Source organism: Lissotriton vulgaris, unplaced genomic scaffold (genome assembly GCF_964263255.1).
Source record: "Lissotriton vulgaris unplaced genomic scaffold, aLisVul1.2 SCAFFOLD_793, whole genome shotgun sequence".
Taxonomy (NCBI): Eukaryota; Metazoa; Chordata; class Amphibia; order Caudata; family Salamandridae; genus Lissotriton; species Lissotriton vulgaris.
The window spans coordinates 1-18,055 of record NW_028250973.1 but is presented as its reverse complement, the minus strand read 5'-3'; positions in this window follow the sequence as shown (position 1 = coordinate 18,055).

Genomic DNA, 18,055 nt, shown 5'->3' with positions numbered 1-18,055 from the left:
AAATGGATGCAGCTGTGGTCGGTCCAGTGTATTCTGGTGGAGTGGCTGGTTGCTGGCGGAGAAGATGGGGTCCAGCGTGTGGCCGGCGTAGTGGGTGGGGGAGTTCACCAGTTGCTTGAGTCCGAGGTTGGCGAGGTTGTCGAGCAGGTTGGTAGTGTTGCTGTCGTTGTTGTTCTCTAGGTGGAAGTTCAGGTCCCCTAGGAAGATGTATTCTGGTGATGTTAGTGCTTGGGGGCTGACAAAGTCGGCGATGGTTTCGCTGAATTGTGTGCGCGGGCCTGGGGTTCTGTAGACAAGGGTTCCTCTGAGTGTGGTTTTGGGGTCGGTGCGGATCTGGAAGTGTAGGTGTTCAGCTGTGGAGAGTGTGTCTTCGGCAGTCGTTGTGACGCTGATGGTGTTCCTGTAGACAATGGCGATTCCTCCTCCGGTTTGGTTGACGCGGTCTTTCCGGGTGATCTTGTAGCCGTCCGGGATGGCTATGGCGATGTCAGGGGCCAAGGAGGCGTTCATCCAGGTTTCTGTGAGGAAGGCGACGTCTGGTGCTGTTGTGTCTAAGAGGTCCCTGAGTTCGATGGGGTATTTGTGGACGGAGTGGGTGTTGAGGAGGATGCACTTGAGGTGGTTGTTGTTGTTGTTGCAGGGTTTGATGGGCGGGGTGTAGGTTGGGAGGCAGGTGAACTTGCAGGCTTGGCAGGTGAAGGGTCCGTGGGTTCGCTTTGGGGTGGCTCGGTAGCAGGCGGGTGGTCGTCCGGTGTTGAGTGCGTTGAGGGTGGTGGTGTCGTATCTCAGTCGGATGCCCTGGCTCCGGTGAGGGCCAGGGGTACTGGCGCTGGGCGCGGTCTAGGCGCGGATGGGTGAAGACGGTCATGCCTTTGGCGCGCCTTCGGACACGTGGGGAAGGACACGGAGGCAAAACGGGGGAGGGGGCACAGAAGGCAAAAAGGGAATACAAAGTACAACAACAGAAAGCAACAGAGCAGCAGGGGGGCACAGAAGGCAAAGGGGGGATACAAATCAATAAAACAGAGCAGAATGCAGAGAGGCAGCGAGTGAACGAGGGACAAGACCAGGGGCAGGGGACTCACATAGCAACAATCAGCGGCAGGAGCAGAGAGACAGCACAGGCGGGGGCGGCGACACTGGAGGACCGTGTGGCGGCTGGGGGGGCGACCTGCCTGAAGAAAGGGTCAAAGGTCGCTCCTTTCACCGCTGCGCGGCCTCCATATCAAGGGCTGTGGGAGGGAGGAGCAGCTGGGAGGCGGGAGCGGAGTGGCGAATGGGAAGAGCGGGTGGGGCCGCAGGGACGCAGCGGTGGGAGAGGAGGGGCAGAGGGACACGGGGGAAGGACACGGAGGCAAAACAGGGAAGGGGGCACAGAAGGCAAAAAGGGAATACAAAGTACAACAACAGAATGCAACAGGGCAGCAAGGGGGCACAGATGGCAAAGGGGGGTACAAATCAATAAAATGGAGCAGAATGCAGAGAGGCAGCGAGTGAACGAGGGACAAGACCAGGGGCAGGGGACTCACGAAGCAACAATCAGCGGCAGGAGCAGGGCGACAGCACAGGTGGGGGAGGCAACACTGGAGGTCCGTGTGGCAGCTGGGGGGGTGGGGGGGCGACCTGCCTGAAGACAGGGTCAAAGGTCGCTGGGGTGCATGTTCAGAATGCAAGGAGTTTGGGATACATAGCTGGACACTTCAAGGAGCTCGGGGATCATGAATGGATGGGCAACATGGACTTAAGCAGCGAGGACCTGAGGTCAGAGGGATAGCGAGAGGACGTGGAGTGCACAGATGAACAGCGCAAAGAGCGTGGGCCACATGGAGAGTTCAAGGAGCTTGGATCAAATGGACAGTCAGGGCAATGAGCTACGGCCACATGGGCAGAGCGAGGATTTGGGGTCACAAGGATACACTGCACAAGGAACTGGAGTCACATAGATAAAGAAAAAGGAGGTTTATCGCAGGGATAGTGCAATGAGGTAGAGTCACATGGATAGAGTGAGACGCTAGGATCACATGCATCTTTCCAGGACCATGGGTCACATAGATAGACCAAAGAGATCAGGCCACATGGATAGCTATAGGAGTTTGGGTCACTTGCATAGACGCAATGAGCTATAAAGAGTGGGCATCTTGAGTCACATGGATAGACTGCACAAAGAACAAGAGTCACAGGGATAAATAGAGAAAGGATGTGGATCACATGGATTGACGGTATAAGGCTCTTGGGTCACATGGGTAGTGTAATGAGCTAGGGTCACAAGGATAGAGCGAGGAGCTAGGCTCACATGGATAGAGTGAGGAGGTAGGATCACAAGGATAGAGTGAGGAGCTAGGATCACAAGGATAGCTCGAGGACCATGGGTCACTGACCCATGTTCCTCAAGCTATCCTTGTGATCCTAGCTAGGCAGTGCAAAGAGCTTGGGTCACATGGAGAGATAGCACCAAGGCGCAGGAATAGTCTGAGATGCATGGGTCGCATTGACAGAGAGTATGAGTAGTTTGGGTGATATGGATAGGGGCCCAAGGATCTTTGGTCACCTAGATTGACAATATGAGGAGCGACTTAGAGGACGTTCAGGTCCAACACACTAGGTCAAGCGCCCCTCACACCCTCTCAAGTGTAAGCGTCCAAAGCTGATTTAGTGTACAGCATGAGCTACCTGAAAATCACTGTGGTGCCGATATATTAGCAGTCACATTTAAAAGCTGTATTTAAATGAAATTTAGCAAACAGACATACTTTATTGTCAACCATGTAGGAGTGTAAGTTCCTTTGCAACTGAGTCCTTAGTGGCCAAATATACCTGCTTGTTCTTTAACCCAGTATCTGTATTTATATGCCGAACTACATGATAATTGTAGTGGTCACAGCAGCGCAATACTTTGACAGCAAAAGGGTATGTATGTGGTGTTTGTAGGGCAAACATAGCCAAAAAGCAGCAGAATGCTGTACAGGGTGGAACAAGTGATAGAAGAGGTAGCTGGATTCTAGGAGCCTTAGTGTTACAGCATTGTGATGTAGTGCTCTTTAAAGAGATTTGTCTTCAACACTTTCCTAAATTGAAGCAGTATTGTGGTGATCCTGTTGGAGATAAGGATGTTTTTCCAAATCCTAGGTCCATAGATGGAAAAAGTCTGCTGCCTTATTTTTTTATTCTTTTTTACACTTCTAAGTCTCCAGTCTGTGGTGTCCCGGCTGCGGTTGTGCCAAGAAACATCATAAATAGTGAGCTTGTCTGCAAGATAAGCAGGGTTGCTGTTTGTGATGGCTTTGTGAAAAATGCTGATGGCTTTGAAGATGCTGCAGACTGGTGAGGGGAGCCAATGGAGTCCCATCAGGATGGGGATGATGTGATCCTTTTTCTTCAGTCCCTGGATGAGTTGTGTTGCAGTGGGTAGGATGCACTTGACGCGGCCAATTAGAAGTTTTTGAGATCATGGACCATGGTGTTACTATCATCCAGACGTACGAGTACAAGGGTTTGAACAGCAGTTCTTAAGTCACTGTTTCAAGAAATGGTTTAACTTTCTTTGGAAGAGAGAATTAGAACAAGACCATCTTTGATTTTTGGGAATGTGTTCCTTGAGGCTGAGTTTCGTGTCCAGCATGAATCCAAGTGACTTTTCATTCAATGAAAGTCGAGGTTCCAAGCCATCAAGTTTCATGTCCTTGAACCAGATTTGTACTGTTTTTTCCTTGTTATTGGTAAATAACTAGAATTCTGTCTTGCTAGGATTGAGCTTCAGGTAGATCTGACATCCAGTTCTGGAAGAGCTGCAGGGAGTGTTTGAGGCATTGAATGTCTGGAGCAGAGGAGACTTTCAAGTAGAACTCTATATTGTTGACATATTGGTGAATTTTGATTCTGTTATTCGTGAGTAGACTCCCAAGGGGCTCCATGTAGAGGTTGATGATGACGAAGGAAAGCATTGAACCCTGGGGAGCTCCGCAGATAATAGCAATCTTTTCTGATCTGGAGGTGCCTATTTTAACAAACTGAGGTCAATTGGGAAGGTAGGAAAAAAATCATTAAAGGACATTGCCAATGAATCCCATTCGAGACTCCAGGGTGGGCTGGTCAACTGTGTCGAAAACAGGCCAGGGGGTCCAGCAGCATCAGGATTCGGGAATCCCCTCTGTCTGTGGTCAGGAGTGTGTCATCTATGATGCATAAGGTAGCTACCTCTGTACTGTAAAGTGATCCTGAGCCAGATTGGTAATTGTACAAGACTTAGCATTGATGTGATCGTGGAGTTGAGTCTAGACTGCTTTTTTAAAGAGCTTGCCACTGAATGATAGGCCAGTAATGAGCTGATAGTTGTCAAGGTCATCAGGGGCAAGTGTAGGTTTCTTTAGTAGTGTTAGGATCAGGCCTGTCGCAAGAGTTTCTGGGAAGATGCCTTGAGCGAGAGAGGTTTTGATGATGGTGAAGATATCTTTATTGAAGGATGAAGGTAAGACCATGTATTCCTGGGAAGTGGCTTCAAGGGGTTGAATATTTCAGAGTAAATTGCAAGAGATAGAGCTGTGACGGATGACCATTGCAGGTTTCTACCATAAGTGTTGGTTGTTTGTGGAGGTCAGAAAGGTGTTTGACACAGTGCTTGATTGTCTTAAAGGATGTGTCACTTCTGCTGGTGGCTTCATTGATGGTGTTGGTACAGTGCTTTGCTCTGGCTAATTTGATGAGCTGTCTGGATGTCAAAAAAGTCCTGTTTATCAGCATCTGTAGTGATATGCTGGACTGCATGATTGTAGTGGCCATAGCACTGCCGTGCTACCATCCTGTTGTCTCAGAAGCAGCAGGTCGCAGACAGACACACCCTAGTCCATTCGAGCAGATGCTTAAAACAGGTCGACCATATACATCCTGGCTCTTGACTTCTGCATGTTGAAGGCTTTTACATCAGTGTGAACTCTATAGTGTAATTATTTTACAACATTGTAACCGTATGGCAAGATTAGCACTTAACTATAGCTAATGTCTCCCATTCACCCATTCACTTTCCTGAGTGCTCTGAAGCCACCATTTGGGTAGTTAGTAGCGCTTAACAAAAAGCACTAGAAAAAGTAAACTTATTAATTCACGAACAAATCTGTCTGAAATTTTGGCTCAGCATGTTTTTTCAAATATTTATTACTTGTTGCACACTTACTCAGCTGTATTGGTGTATGTACTAGGATAGGAGGTATTACAACAGGGTAAGGATGTAGGTGTAGGGTGCAATGGTGGTCAGTTTAGCAGAGGCTAGTGTAATGCAAAACATGTGCACTGTTGTAAGTAGTATATTTTTCAGCAAATAATTTCGTTACAGGACATCACCAGATCAGGTATTGAAGGCATTCCAGTTTGACAGAGACACTTTTTATTTGTTAGATAATCAAATTGGAACTGGAAATCTGCAGAAATATATGTAATACCTCTGGTGAAAACCAGGAGCGGCCCGTGCAGATAAGAGTGGTGAGGCGGGCTGGGGGGAGAGGGGGGTGTTCGTCAGATGATGCGGAGGGCAAATTCAATAAATAACACATATTCCCTCGTTTTCATCTGTCGAATACTCACCCCCCACCCTGCCCCACCGCCCCACTGCTCTTACCTGGAGGGGCCACTCCTGGTGAAAACGTGTAATTCACATTTGCACAGGAGACTCATTTCAATGGTCCATGCCATGCTCACTAGGATAGCTCTCCTATCATTAAGTGTCATCCTCAATCAAGTCCTGGACCTCATGCATGGGTTTCTAAACTAATTTATCATCTTTCCCTGTAAGGCTGTAGATGTGAGGAAAGCCAAGACTGCTTTCATAAGATTGATCGACGTTCAAATGCTGTGGGTGTTTAGAGTGTACCGATCTGAGCAGATTTTTCACAAGTGACCTGGGGCCAGATTTATCAAGATACACTTTTGCGATTCTCAAATAGCGATTTTTAAGGAATCGCTATTTGAGAATTGCAAAATGGTATGTATATAGAAATTCGCTATAATTTTGCGATTTCTTAAAATTCCTTAATTGCGATTAGCAAATTGCTAATCGCAATTAAGGAATAATTTCCCAATCATTTCTATGGGCCAGGAGGCCCATAGGAATGAATGTGAAATTATTCTCAATTTGCGATTCGCAATTTGCGAATCGCAAATTGAGAATAATTTCAAGGGTGCAGGGTGTTCAAAGGACACTCTGTTGCACCCCTTAAATAAGCATAGGTGCACATGTGGTGCACATACATGCCCTAAGGGCATGTGTGTGCATCACATGGCACTTTGAAAAATGCAAAAATGGGCATTTTTCAAGAAATTCGCAAATTACCACCAACTTGAAGTTGGTGGTAATTTGCGATTCCTTAAGGACAATTAGCTAATTTTTTTTGCTTCATACATTGCATTTAAGAAATCGCAAATTTTGAGATTCCTTAAATGCAATCGCAAAATATGGAATCGCAAATTTGTGAATCCTTATTTTGGACTGAAATTTGCTACATACATACCATTTTGCTCAAATGAGTTCGCAAAGGACGAAATTCGTCGAATTTCGGCGTTTGCGAATCCATTTGAGCTTCATACATCTGGCCCCTGATCTCTACACATTTCTATGCTAATTTCGAGGTATAAACGTAAGATATATTTAAATTGTGCTGTAGTCTTCCAGGCATAATGGAGGGTTGCCACAGGTTTTTGTGTTCAGTTGAGTAAGTGCCAGCTTTTACGTGCTGATATTGCACAGTTATGCAGTGTATGTATATGCGTTGCACGTCTACACCTGTTTCTGTTTGTAGAATAACATTCTCAACCTCTTCCATGCGGTCTGAAGGTGCACTCACCGTAAAGGCTTTTGACGCCTATCCTTCACGCTCAGATTCGGACAGGCAGGAAGTACAATGGTACTCATATCAGCACATTAAATATTATTGAACACATATTCGGATTGTTCAGAAGCAGAGTTCCTTGTCTCCCCATTTTAGGGAACAAATCCAGCACAAAGTGTGACTTGGATCTAGGTAATCCCAATGAGAATTTGTGCCTCCCCAGGGGCAGATAGTAATGCAAAAGAGAGATGACAGGCATGGTCAAATCCCATTAGAAACTATTTTAATTAGGGTGGTTCTGTTCAGCACATTTCTATTTCACGAACATCTTGCAAATAAACAGAAAACATGTTGCTTTCGAATACACCGGGGATAAAATGTGTTTCTCACAAGAATGCCACATCTCTAACATTTCTGCTAACATAATCCTGCTACTTCACACGTTTGTCATCCTTTTTTAAATTATTGTCAAATATGAGCATATGTCTGCCAATCACGGTGTGATCACAAAAGCGAAACATAACTTTTTAATGCGAATACTTTATGTTCTGTCAAGCGTCCCACAAAATCTTGTGAAAAAACTAATTTAGAAAAAAAAATCAGATTTTCAAATGTTAGTAAGTATTCACATAACCTTCGAAAGTCAGTTCTCACTTTTTAGGTTGCTTCTCAACATTGGTGCAGATGTTTTTGAATGTATGTGTTTCTCGTAGCCAGCTGGCAGTGTGAGATCGCTGGCTGGACTTTGGGATTTGTTGCCATCTTGTTGCCATTGTGCCAATGGAAAGGGAACGGGTACGTTCTGTCATCATATCTATAGTGCTTGTTTCGGGTTTGTGTCAGTTTCCACTTTAAAGTTCAGTTACAATAACATAATTTTTCAACATAATGTCATTATTGCCATGTGGCTGCCTTTGCTCCTTTCTTGTTCACATTTTAAATTAACCAAAAGGTTCAGGGTATTGTGTCCCTTCAAATCCATACAACGAGTTGTTGTAATGTGATGCACTTTGCACAGGATTATTACTCGTCCCCTAAAGTGTATGCAGAGAAACTTAAAATCATAGACTGTATCTGTCTCTTATTTGCAACTGGGTTATGACATTAGACACAATGAGATATATTTCCCAGGTACCGCACGGTCAGCATGTGCACATGAATAAGATTTACCACAGTGTGATGGTGTATAATGTGGTTCAAGCTCTCAATTAATAAACATTGCATTTATGCGTTTTGAAGCAATTAAGGTGCATTTTTTATCTAATGACATGGAATGCAATGTGTCACATAATATGTTGAGAATAGTGACATCCATGGTTGAGTCATCTTGGGTTTTTTTTGCGTTCACATCCACCTTTTCTTCAGAGGTTCCTGTTTAAGCAGGAATAGGGACCGCCTTTAGTTGGGGCTCTGAAATATCCTTCATTGACAGTTCTATGTCATATATTCTATTTTCATATCTTTCGTAATTCACTGCAGTCTTCATTGATATTGTAATGTCCTTTTTTTTGTTCCCATTTTTTTTACAATATAGTTTTCATCCAATATGAGGCAAGACTTAAGCAACTGCTTTAAGCAAGGTACTCCATTCTGTACATATGTATCTACATCTGTCTGGAAAGAATGTAGATTCTCCTAGTTTTGTGATCAGAGAATCTGGATTTCATTAACGACACGGAGGCTAGCATTATGCATTAATCTTTTATTGCTACTCCAAGCAGCACTTTAAAGAAACTTTTAACCACACTTACTATTCTAGAATTTTGAAACAATGAGGCAGTCTATATAAACTCAGTCCCAGCAGCCATCTTCGTCTTTACAGCTGCTTCAAGGCTAATTCATCATCCTGTAAAACTTGAACTGAACGGAAAAATCCCATAACATCCAGAAATTCCACTCTTGTCTTATATACCGATGTTTTCCATCTTCATGGAGTCTATGTAAAAATGATAATATTGAAATAAATGTAAACCAAAATCTTTTCTTTACCAAAGAATATGTGTTTACCTTATACTGTAAATCATGTTAAATTACACAACCACTCCCCTCCCTATATTACTCATACTTAGGAAGGGAGGTTGGGATACTGCTAACCTCCGTGTCTATAATGAAATTCAGATTCTTCAATCACAAAACAAAGAGAATCACATTATATGTCAAGACCAAGCATGGTATTGAGCTATGACAACATAACAGATGATACATGTTCCATACGTTTCAAAAAGAACCTCAGAAACACATCAGCATTAGATCAACCTACAGCTTTCAAAATCTCTTCAAGTAGACCTCCTGGTGAAACAAACCTTACTCGCCATATAGCTCCACTCACTAAATGTACATCAAATTTCTGCAGGTCAATTATAGCTTCAAGCATACAAATTCGAACTCAACACGCTATAGTTGCAGAAATTCCAAGGCCCTTATTTATGAGGCCTTGCATCAGTTTTGCGCCGCCGGTGCGTCACTTTTTTTGACGCACCAGCGGCATACAAAATGCGCCATATTTAAAAAGTGACGCATCTAGGTAGATGCGTCACTTTTTAAACCCCTGCGCCACATTATACCTGCGTCAGGTATAATGTATGCAGAGGGGGCGTTCCCCCGCAAAAAGCCTCGTAATAGTGACGCAGTGAAATCTATGAGATTTCACTGCGTCACTTTTAGGATGCTGTTGCGTCAAAATCTTGCGCCTGCCTCACAGCAGGCGTAAGACTGACGCAAGCCCTTTCACATGGGGCTTTCCCCATGTGAAAGGACGTATTGCTGGAGTTGCCTCACTTTTGTGACACACTCCAGCAATGCGTCACTTTTGCGCTTACAGATGCGTCAGAAATACTGACGTATCTGTAAGTCCTTGCGACATGATGCGTTATACATTAAATATGACGCATCATTGGTGTCGCAAGGAGTGCGCAGTGAAAAGTGACGCATCGCTGTTTTCACGCAGCGATGCGTCATTTTTCATAAATGAGGTCCCTAGATTATAGGGTACACATAAGTCATCAACAACTGGGTCACAACATCTCTTCTGTACTCATCCATCCTGGATTCATACTCCAGACACTGCACTACACATACTTTTGGATGATCATCAAATCGTCGATTAAACACTGAGGAAGACATAGTCTTAGTTCTTTTTGTAATTTGAAATATAATCCCATCTGGGTTTTAAAACTCAAAAAAACTCACCCTCAAGGCTCTTACATCTGAAACTCTCCTAAAAGAAATGAAGCATACCAGAGTTGCAATCTTACAAAATAATTGTCGTGAAGCCATTTATTTATTAGAAGGCCAACGCTCCAATTTCTCAACGATCATATTTACATCCCACAAACTACTATACCTTGGTCTTGGTGGTCTCTGTAATTTAATACCCTTCATAACTCTACAATTTAAGTGATCTCTTCCTATAGAAAACCCTCCTACCGTAGCATGTCCTGCCGCCACTGCCGACCTATAACAATTGATTGTCTTATAACTCAAACACTTTTAAAAAAATGAAGGTAAAACATTTGAGAGTTTGATGGAAGATGCCTCCACGGGATCTAAGTCCCTCTCCATGCATCAACAAACCCATCTTTTCCATGCTCCAAAATAGCGCTTTCTTGTCCCAGGTGCCCAAAATTCTTTGAGCAATTTCTGAGTCTGTTCTGAAAGACCTTTAAAGTGCACTCCTCCCATGAAATATTCCTAGCAAGAAGGTTCAATGCCCCTTCCATGACTGAAGGATGAACCTTTCCTTCTGGTCCGAACAACACTTCGTCTGAAACTGGAATAAAAAATGGCCTCTCCATCACTAATTCCAATAACCTTGGAAACCAAGGTCGAGCTACCCAAAATGAAGTGATCAGAACTGCCTGACATATCTGCCTCCTTGCCATCAACAACATTCTTTGTAAAAGGGGGAAAAGGGTACCCCTGAAGTCTCACCAATCCTGTTGAAAAGCATCCACTGCTTCCGCAAGGGGATCTGGCCTCCGGCTGTAACACCGAAGTAACTGGAATGTCAATCTCGACTCAAACAGATCCACATCTAAGGGACTCCAAATCTCTCGAATTCGTTGGAATAGGAGATTACATAGCTTCCAATCGCTGTAGTCCATCATATATCTTGAACTCCAACATGCATGCCACTGTGTTGAACAGACCTTGCAAATACTCTGCATGTAGACCTATCCTGTGTTCCAGACACAAACTCCAAATTTCCCTCGTTATCTGAGTTAGGTTCTTGGTTTTGCTGCCACCCTAGTCATTTAAATATCTAACTGCTGACCATTGCCCTTTTTCAATAAAACAATGCAGCTCTTTAACATTTTTTCAAAACTTTTCATTGCAGAAAGACCTGCTCTCCTCTCGAAACCATTTTTTTATTCAAAACCTCTTACCATGACCATCTGCCACCTGTCTCCTGTTGATTCAAACATGTTCCCCAGCCAAAAAGGCTTGCGTCTGTCTTCAATATATAATCTGGACATATTCCAAATATTGCTTGACCATTCCAAGCATCCACATTGTCTAGACACCAACTCAACTCTTCCTGCACATCTGGAGTAACCTTCACTTGATCTCCATACCATAAAAACTTCCTTAGACTTTCTGCTTTCAACCACTACAATGCTCTGTAATGAAGTGGTCCTGCAAAGACCGCCTGTATAGAAGATGAAAACAAACCTATAATCCTTGCTAAAGTCCGTAACGTAATGAACTGCCTTTTCAAAACCTAATTGACTTCTACTTTATCTTCACAACTTTTTCTCTCTGGTAAACTTAAAATTGCAAGCACTGTGTTTACCTGAAACCCAAGGAACTCTACTTCCTGACAAGGAAGGAGTACTTATTTCTCCATTCAAACAACACAGCCAGAGGTGCACCATATTCAAAATGTATTTAATGATTGTTAGAATTTATTTCTCTAAAAACAATTATCCAAACAAAGTTTTATAAATCCATAAGTGATCTTCATTCATTGATGCTTTTTAAATATACTTCAAAAGCCAGCCAACGCATTTCGTCCAACAACAGTGGACCTCTTCAGGGCATTAATATGGTAAAAGCAATGTATATCATATGATCAAATTGCATATGATGTGATTAATGGCAGTGAAGGCAAGATGGCGGACACGTCTTTGTCCAAGTCAAGTCAAGTCAAGTCAATAAATTTATATAGCGCGCTACATACCCAGAGGGTCTCAAGGCGCTTGAGGAAGGGTGGTGAATTACTTGTCAAATATCCACGTTTTAAGTTGCTTTCTGAATGCTAGGTGGTTCTGAGTGAGGCGAAGATGAGTGGGGAGTGAGTTCCAGGTTTTAGCTGCCAGATAGGAGAATGATTTACCTCCCATGGTGGTTTTGTTGATGCGAGGTACAGTGGCGAAGGCTTGGTTGGAGGATCGTAGCTGGCGGGAGGGGGTGTAGAAGGACAGTCGTGTGTTGAGGCATTCGGGTCCGATTTCGTAGAGTGCTTTGTGTGCGTGGGTAAGGAGCCGGAAAGTAATCCTCTTATTGACGGGGAGCCAGTGGAGGTTTTTCAGGTGACCAGAGATGTGTTCTTTACGCGGGATGTCTAATATGAGCCTGGCTGAAGCGTTCTGGATGCGTTGGAATTTTTTCTGGATTTTTGCGGTGGTACCGGCGTAAAGCGTGTTTCCGTAGTCCAGTCGGCTCGTGACCAGAGCGTGAGTGACTGTTTTTCTAGTTTCGGTGGGGATCCAGCGAAATGTTTTTTTGAGCATGCGAAGAATGTTGAAGCAAGATGAAGAAACGGCTTTGACTTGTCTGTTCATCGAGAGTGAGGAATCCAGGATGATGCCCAGGTTGCGTGCGTGGTCCGTCGGGATAGGTGCTTTTCCAAGGGCCTCTGGCCACCAAGAGTCATCCCAGGCGGAGGGGGAGGTGCCTAGGATGAGGACTTCTGTTTTGTCTGAGTTCAGTTTCAGACGGCTGTGCTTCATCCATTCGGCTACTTCTTTCATTCCTTCATGCAGGTTGGTTTTGGCCATGTTCGGGTCTTTGGTGAGTGATAGGATCAGTTGAGTGTCGTCGGCGTAGGAGATGATGTTGAGGTTGTGTTGGCGTGCGATGGCCGCGAGAGGGCTCATGTATACGTTGAAGAGGGTAGGGCTGAGAGAGGACCCTTGGGGTACGCCGCAGATGACTTCAGTGGCCTCTGACTTGAATGGTGGGAGGCGGACTCTCTGGGTTCTTCCGGTGAGGAACGAGGTGATCCATTCCAGAGCTTTTCCATGGATTCCGACGTTTCTGAGGCGTTGTAAAAGGGTGCTATGACAGACCGTGTCGAAGGCTGCGGAGAGGTCGAGGATGAGGGCGACTGTGTCTCCATTGTCCAGTAGAGTTCAAATGTCGTCTGTTGCTGCGATGAGGGCGGTTTCAGTGCTGTGTTTGGCTCGGAAGCCGGATTGTGAGGGGTCGAGGGATTTGTTGGTTTCGAGGAATGCGGAGAGCTGGTTGTTGACCGCTTTCTCGATTACTTTGGCCGGGAATGGAAGGAGTGAGATAGGGCGGTAGTTTTTGAGTTCGGTGGGGTCAGCTGTGGGTTTCTTCAGGAGGGCGCTGAGTTCGGCATGTTTCCAGCTTTCCGGGAAGGTTGCGGATTTGAGGGAGCAGTTGATGACATCTCGGAGGTGCGGTGCTATAATGGAGTCTGCTTTGTTAAAGATGTGGTGAGGGCAAGGGTCAGTGGGGGATCCTGAGTGGATAGAGTTCATCAGACGGATAGTGTCCTCAGTGGGATGGCTGTGTGTGTCCCCCTCCTACCTCCTGGCGGTGTGTCAATAGCCGCGAAATAATGAAGCACATCAGTGGACGGCCGACTGGAATGCTGTAGCTTTTGCTTCACCTTAGTCTGGGGAGATTTCGGCAGGCTGCGCACTGGGTGCTGCATTGGAGGTCCTGGAGGTCTCCGACTGGCTGTGGTGCCGTAGACTCTCAGCACCAGGTGGAGGTTGCGGCCGTGATTGCAACGGCGCCGCAGGCAGAGGGAACATCAGCAAATCCTGGAAGGGGCTTGTTGTCTGTGATGGCTCAAACGAACACCCCTAAGAATTCCAGCACAAACACGATTATGAATATTAGCGGAAAAGGTCCCAAGACTCGGGCAGGGGCCGCTGCCACATCGTCGTCAGCACCCACACCAGCTGAGGCTTCAACGCATATCGATGTACCCTGGGCATTGCAGCAAAAAGATATACTTCCAGGAGACACTCGGACTGTGGACAATGCTGGTGTTCCGCTCAAAGTTCCTGGGATCTTTAAAAAACACCAGCAACCAAAAGGTAGGACTCAAGATACTGTTTCACCGGGCGGAGCAGTCAGTTCTCCACATGTAGATAAGGGAGTAGTTGACACATAGTGCATTCTATGGAGGCATCTACAGTGGGGACAATGGGTAATAAGGTGATTGACAACCTTAACACTGATTTGGTTGCAGACATGGATAACGCAACTGAAATGGGGGCTCCTCACCAGCAGATATCGAAGCAGTAATAGATGGACAAAGGGCCTTGTCTCTAGCAGTGGATGGCGGGGCGGTGGCTGAAGTAAAACCCGTAGGCGGGCCCATCACGGTAATATCTGATTAGGCAAAAGAGGTTGACTCCGATGGGAAGTTCTATTCAATGTCTGATCTTTCAAATGCCTCGGAGGTAGAAAGTGTAGACGGTTATTGGGCAGATAATGGAAGCTTGGCTAGCTCGGTCCCGTTGGAGGATGACGAAGGCAGTATACTTTCTGGGGGAAAAGGAAAAGGGTGGAAAACAAAAGAAATGCCTAATCTGTCAGATGTAGATGGTCCTGTTAACGGCGGATTGTCATTGCTCGATTATTCTTTGCCAACACAATTTGCGGGATTGAATAGTAGTCAAGGTGGTCTGGTCACTCATGCAGAGATCAACTAATACGGCAATATGATAGAGAGGGAGGTCACTTTAGCTTCCATATATCAGGCCATAATGTCACATCGGGAGGAAACAAAAGCAGAGGGGCTGTGTACTCAAGGGGCAGTTCGTAAACTCCAAAATACTGTGCGCTGTGTCGCCAAGACTTGCTCCGAGATATCCGCTAGGATTGGGGAAGCAGAGGCAAGAATTTCAATAGTAGAAGATGAGATGGTGCAGCAGAAAGCGGAAGTGGCTGCTCTTCACTCCTTGCGGGATGATATAAATTGGAAGCTCATCGATATGGAGAATCGCTCTAGAAGAAACAATTTGTGGGTACTTGGTATTCCGGAGGGAATTGAAGGCAAAGATATCAGATAATTTGTTATTGACTTATTCTCTGAAGCCTTTCCTGAACTGATTCAGTGGAAGTGGGAATTGGAGCTACAGTGAGCTCATAGATTTCCGTTTTATGTGTGGGGGGGTCCAAGACAGATGGTAAACCAAGGTCTATTTTGATTTGTTTGAACAATTTTTTGCTTCGTGAGTGTCTGTATGATTTAGCTCGGATTTAAGGTTGCAAATTCTTTGTGCGGCCAGACTTTTGTCAGGCCACAGTTCAGCAGAGATGGCATTTGCGCAATTGTTTCCCTTATTTCAAGATAAAGGGGCCCAGGCATATTTATTAAACCCGTCAAAGCTCAAGATTATCCACAAAGATAAAACACTATTTTTTATCTCTGAGATAGCCGCAAAGGATTTTCTGGGTACTATATAGGGGGAAGGATGTAGTATAACAAATTTGTATGTTGTTTTTTTTGGTGTTTGGTTGTCTTCCCTTTTTAGGTCGAAGGCCTAAAAGGCTGCGCTTGCGCAGACTTAGGCATGAGATTTAATGAGTTTTAGTAGCGAAGAAGGTCCCGCCTCCCTGCCCTCTCTCTCCTTCATTGGCTGGCTTCCTAAACGGAGGCCAGCCATTGGAGGAGAGATGCGTCACTTCAAACAAGCCCCGTCTTTTTCGGATTTGGGGGCGTCATTTTTGCTGTTCTTTAGCTCGTGACGTAGCCCGTCACTCAGGACAGCAAAACCACGCCCCCAAATCCGAAAAATATCGGAAGCTTATGGGCGCCATTTTTCTGCACAGTAAGATGAGGTAGGTCGCCTGTTCGTGGCTCCCTGTCGGCCGTGCTCCAGCCCTAGGAGTCACACTCCATCCCCAGGCTCGCCTGTGTGTTCTTCCTGTTTTCTTATTGAGATTAGTTCACGTTCAGTCCTGGCGGGTGATGAGTGGACAAAAAGACGAAAAACAAACCAATCAGGTTTAAAACTGTCGCCTGGCTCCGAGTGTCTCCCCTGACTTATAAACCAGTTGCAAATGAAATGCACAGTGTCAGCTAAACGTACATGCCTATATGTGTATAGCTCTCGGGTGAGGTCGTGGCTCCCGCCCCCTCCCGCTGTTTGTGGCTCCCGCCCCCTCCCGCTGTTCGTGGCTCCCGACCCCTCCCGCTGTTCGTGGCTCCCGCTGTCCCCACCTCCCGCCCTTTCCCGCTGTCCCCACCTCCCGCCCTCTCCCGCTGTCCCTCTCCCTAACTGTATTAGTAACCGGCACAGCAGCACTCTGGTGAATATGATGATAATGTGCATTCACTATGCTGAAATTGATAATGATTGGCCGTTCCAGTGATTGTATTAGTGACCCGCACTCCGGTGAATGTATTGGTAAGTGTGCACTCTGATGCTTGTGCTAGTAAGCATCCACTATGCCGAAATTGTTGATGATTGGCTGTTCCAGTGATTGTATTAGAGACCCGCACTCTGGTGAATTTGTTACCGAGTTTGTATTGCGGAGTTGGCACACAAGTGAATCATATTGTGGCGTGTGTGCACTTGCGTGAATGCTTGTATGAGCTTTCAGTATGGTGAATGTATAATCTGGTTAAATATGTCTGTGAATGTGCACTTTGTTGAATCTGCTACCGAGTGCGCAACGTTTAGTTGTTGTTGTTGAGTGTGCCGCCGGGTGCAGGTGTTGAAATACACACTCAGGCCAATATGTAAGATTATGGCCTGGGGAATGCCTTGGCGAGTATACAAGTGAGTGAATGCTCGTATTCAGTCGTCTATGGATTTTCTCTCATGCCACCGCAGGCCGACAGAAGAGAACCGCCGCTGCTTGAAAAAGGTCAACTGGTAAAACAAGTACGGTGACAGCTCGTTCCTTTGAACGCATATGTTAGTGTTCATTAATGATTGCACAGTTGCAAGGTATGAATGTACACGAAAGTGTGCTCGGAAGTAACAGTGGTAAAGGCGGAGATGGCGTTAAGAGCTGCGCATTGTGTTCACTCTCCCTTGTTACTCCGTAGTGAGAGGTGTATGTGTGTGTGTGGGTGGAGGGGGGGGCAAGCAAGGGAGGAGATTTCTTAATCTAGCATAATGGCGCGTGGTACCGAAGTGCGTGCTGGGTGGAGTGCACGTGCAGCCGGCACAGAGAAGATGCGAGGGCTGGTGAAACGATGGAGGTGCGTTTCCAGGGTAGTTGTGGGAGGGCTGCTGTGAGAATGGAGTGTTGTGCCGAGGTGAAGGGTGGGAGTGGGCGTTCGTGAACGGATAGCGCGAGGGAGGAGTGCAGATGGTCGAAAGGCGTGAGAGTGGGCAGCAGGGAACGGGGTGGGGGTGGGGGGGATACAGTAATGCGCAAGAAAGCAAGGGCGGACAAATGGAGGGAGGATGCCTCGAGTGGTCGGAGAAAACAGGGCTCTGGGCCCCATATGGAACCCAAGGGTCCCGGAACCACAACTGCCGCACATGCCCCGGAGCCCGTCATAGAGACACTCACAATAGACCCCCAAACAATAGCGGGAGCATAGGCCGCCCCCGTGTGTCCCGAAAACACCGCCGAGCCCCCAATAGGCCTGCACGTTTGGCGAAGTAGAGACGAAGAGACAGAACGAGCCGGCTGTCGGCAGGCCACTGTCCCTGGCCGCACGGCCATACTCAAGTGCAGGGCTCTCAATCCGGCAGAACTTCAAAGGTTCCGGCCCTCCTCCTCACAGCCAGGTAACCTTTAAGACATTTTTCTCAGAATAAGTCAATGCAAACTCGTTTTTTTTAGGAAGTTTTCTGCAAGGTATTTTAATGGGGCCAAAGTACTTTGTGAAACAAGTAAACTCTTTCATTAAAAAAACATATTTCGCCAATAATTAATGCTGATTTAAGGAGAAATAAGATGTCATTGAAATCAAGAATGAAAGGAGCGGTTCACATTAAGATACTGCACATGAAACTCTTACTCACATATCCTGGTGTTGTCCTTTTAGTAATGACGAATAAACAAAAGCCACC